Below are 4,228 nucleotides of genomic sequence, written 5' to 3'. Positions count from 1 at the left end.
GTTCTCTTTATGTGCATCTATCCTGAGCAGTGGTTGTTTGGCTCTTGCATAAGCCACAGGGGACAGTTGCCATGTAACCTTTGCCTGTCTTGTGTTCCCTCTCTGGCCTGACGTCAGGCACCTGCTAAAAGTGAGACCTTGTGTCTTCCCCAAAGGACAGTCCTAAGGTTATTCTGAGTGCCTCGGTCATTTGGGCAGCTTAAAGATTTATTTTCTTCTAGAAACAACTTCACAAACAAGTTTTCAGTGAGAAACCTGTTATAATAGTGTAATGCAGCCATCGTGCAGGGCATGTTGGAAGTAAAAGGTTTGTCAAGGAAGCTGAGAATACTATTTCTAGTGTCATATGTGCCTTTGGTGAATGCCTAAGATTCTTGGGGAAATGAGATGTGCAATATTTTTTTTTTTTTTTATGAGAGAGAAGAAAAACATTTTCTGTCTCAAAGGAAAATTTGCAGTGTCTGAGAACTTACTGCTGTGGAATTACTGACTCTTACTTTAAATGTGTGGGCTTGTGGTTTTTTTCCCAGTAAGTTAGCAGGCTGACACCACAATGTTCACCTGACATTTGCATACCAAGAGGAACTCGTGGTAATTAGGACAGCTTTAAACTTTCATGTATAAAATCCTTAAATGTAGGACCTCCTAATTGGAATGTCCTGTGATGCATTAATTTAATGGTGTGAAGTAGTTCAAGATCAAATTTTCACTCCTGGGCAAAGAACTGGCTCCAGTGAAATGCACCTGGTGTTCAGGAGGCTTGGTTTAGACCCTGGGACTTTGGCCTCAAAGAAGTCTCAAAATGAGTTTTGCTCAAAGAGCTCAAAATGAGCTTAAGACAAACCAAGTGTGAAGCCAGTGGAATATAATGCCTTATTCAGGATGCCTCTATAGCTGTGAGCATTTAAGTTCTGCTAATGATTCTGAATGTTAAAATTCCTTTAATTGAAGCTTTAATAGGAGTAAGGAAGTAATGAGTAACTAAATAAAATTATTCTGACATTATTTATAGTTTAACTAAGCAGTTTCTATACAGGTTTATTTTATGGTCCAGAGTATTGAATGATAATTTTTTTTTCCTTTCTTCAAGCATTACACTTTGAGAATTTTAAGCTTTATAGTGGTATAAAACATTGTGCTGTCTGTTAGCTTCTCCTCAGGTGTGCAGGAGAATTCCAGATTTGAAGAGTCAAACTAAAGCTTTAAAATAGCAAGAGTACCTTCCTCTCACAACCTTTGTAATCCATACTTTATTTGACATGTGGAAAAACTGTGTTCTCCTTCCCACCCCTGGTGTTCCAAGCACCTCTCAAAATAAAGCCCCCAGCTGTAGGAATATGATATAATAAGACCAGTATCAAACTGGTCAGAAAGAGAGAGTTTGCAAAAGGGATGGAATAATATGGCAAAGTCCCTTGAATTCTTTGTGTGTTGTGCTATAAAACCTGAAAGAATTATTTTGTTTCATGCAGTTCTGGTATCAATTACTTATGGTTTATGCATTAGTATGACTTGCTACTACAGTCCTAAATACAATTATGATTCCTGAATGAGAAAAATAAATTACAAGTAAAGGCAAAGGATACCAATGATTTGCAAGTTCAGAAAAACAGATGCTCCCTCATTACAGACATTCTGAATCTTCATGTTATTAATCAGCATTGCTGTTATTTACAAAATATAGTGTTTATGCTTGAGGACTTCCTACACTTTTGGAAAGGTTTAAAGTACAAGAATATAATGGAAATCTGAGAAAAAAACCCAACAACAAACATTCATCTGATTATTAGCTACAGGGATAAAACAAGTTGTTTATTTGTACAATTGAAGTCTTAAAAAAGGGCTATTTGAATTAATTTTGCATTTGGGTTCAGTTTTTAAAAAAATCAAACGCAGCCATTTTGTATATTAAGTATTTTCCATTGAAGTGTTACTCTTGTAAATGTGAGAACTCTGTTTTTAATGTTTTTTAACTTAAGAAAATCCACATCCATTACCTTCTACTCTTAAATATAAATATAGTAGCAGGAAAACTCACACTAGACTTATAACTGAGTGGGTCAATGCTGAACACAGATGCTTGTCAGCTGGGGTGAAATAGGGTGCATTATTTCTCAAGTCCATTTGAAGACCAGTGTGCATTGCACCATGCTGCCTCTGCTCCCCTGCCTGAGTGCTCGGGTACCAGTTCCAGCTGGGCAGACCGGGGCTGCCTTTCCCAGAATTCTCAGGGAGGGATGAGCTGGCACAGTGGGTGCTTAATGCTTTTGTCTCAGTGTGCCTTCTTTACCTTAACATGCAGGAACAGCTCCAGCTGATGCAGTATTTGGGATATGCTATGTTTTATATATTATGTTGTCACTAGACACTAACTAATGTCTCTAGAATGATTTAATTGTACATTGATACTTGAGGGCTGAGATTGATCATGGGCTGAGATACTTAGCTCAGTGGCTCAGCAGAGATTGAAGGCAATTGATACTAATATCAGTATGTGCTACATAGTGCTGAAACTGTGTTAGAATAATTAATTTCATTCTGAAGTAGTATTTACTGTTACCATTCCTAGAGGAGAGACCAAAACCTGTCAGACATTTGGCACTGACTATTATCATTGCAGTTTCAATTTGAGATAATCTTTGGCTGAGGTTAAATACTGAAATAGAGGGTATTATCTCAATGCTTTAAATAAAAATCATCCATAGTTAAATCAGGTCTTTAAAAAAGCCAAAACAGCACACTAAACAGTTGCTTAGTCATTGTCACATCAGTTACTATTAAAATAATTTTATTTGTTTGCATGGTCCTCACCTGAACATGTTTTGCTTTAGGAAGCCCTGTTCCACAGAAAGCCTATCTTCCTTCCAGATGTAGCTTAAGAAAGCTTTTGTTGTACAGCTGAGCCAAAAGTGCCCACAGAACAGCACTTTTGCAGAGTCCTCTGGGACAGGGGCAAGTGAGAAGAGGAAAAGGCAGTCAGCTGTTCTGTATTGAAATGTAACAAGATGTTTCAGGGAAGAAGAGCATCTCCACTGTATGGACAGAGCAATGTTTCTTCCTGATCACTTCTCTGCTTGTAGCCAGTGAGAATAATGACAGGCTGCACTAATTGCATTATTGGATAGACATTTAGTCTTTCAAATCCAAAGCAGGAGCGACCTGTCTGGAGATGTGCTGAGGTAAGAGGCCTTCTAGAAGCATGTAAGTCACTATTAAAGAATGAGTAAGAAAAACAGTGTAGCTTTGCTCAAGGAAAATTAATGTGTGGTGAGGTTGGGTTAAAGCAGAAACTGCGAGTGGAGGTGAGATCAAGGGACGCCAGCTCCACAGAGGGAACAGGGCTGGGTATCCTCCAGACACTGCTACTGCCCCCTCTCTCAGGAGCTTTTCCAACTGGGAAATTGCAATGTTAATACTTCATTGCCATCTGTTCCTTTCAGACATGTTGAGGTGATTAATTTGTCTTCTTAAGCCCCTTGAAAATGAAAGCAGTTTATTAGTGCTAAGTAATACTGTTAATTGGCAAGAGAGAAAGAGGCAGCATGTGGGTTTTATGAGTTGGAAATAAATCATTCTAATCAACTCTCATGGTACCAGTTAAATAACTTAGTGGAACTTGCTGCGTCAGTCTCTTGTGTCTTTCCCCTTCAGGGGACTTTAGGGTCCAGGACTATTTCTAAATTTCATTTCTTTTCCCTCCATACAGAACTATGGATCTGAAATTGAGAATATAATGTTCTATTCAGCTTCCTTCCAAAGCACTGTTATTTACACAGGTCACAAGATCCAGCTGACCCTCATCAAAACAGGGGAATCTAAAGCCTGTGAGCAGAGCCCTGGGCTGCTGGTGTCTGCAGGTACTACCTGTCCACAAGTACTGTGTGTCCTGCAACCCCCTCGTGCCTGCTGAGGAAGGGAGCTGTGGTGCTTTCTGTTGATGCTGTAGTGCAGGTCATCCCACTCCCTGCCCCTCCACAGGAGCAATTCTACAGAGCCATGTGGCTTTAAATGGAAAGAGATGGGTAAGCTTTTTGGGTGATGTGGATTAGTGTGAATTTTGTTCCTTTTCTTCTTCAGAAAGCAACAGGCACACAGCAGTTCTGCCCCATATAAAAATGGTTGTGCTCCCTTTTAGCCTCTGCCAGCTAGAATGAGCATGTCCATGTCCATTTTCTGTGGGGCAGCACCCTGCCACAGGCAAAACCAGTGCCAGGAAGTTGTTTCTTTC

Source organism: Agelaius phoeniceus, chromosome 9 (assembly GCF_051311805.1).
Source record: "Agelaius phoeniceus isolate bAgePho1 chromosome 9, bAgePho1.hap1, whole genome shotgun sequence".
In the NCBI taxonomy this organism is placed as follows: domain Eukaryota; kingdom Metazoa; phylum Chordata; class Aves; order Passeriformes; family Icteridae; genus Agelaius; species Agelaius phoeniceus.
This window is presented reverse-complemented; position numbering follows the sequence as displayed.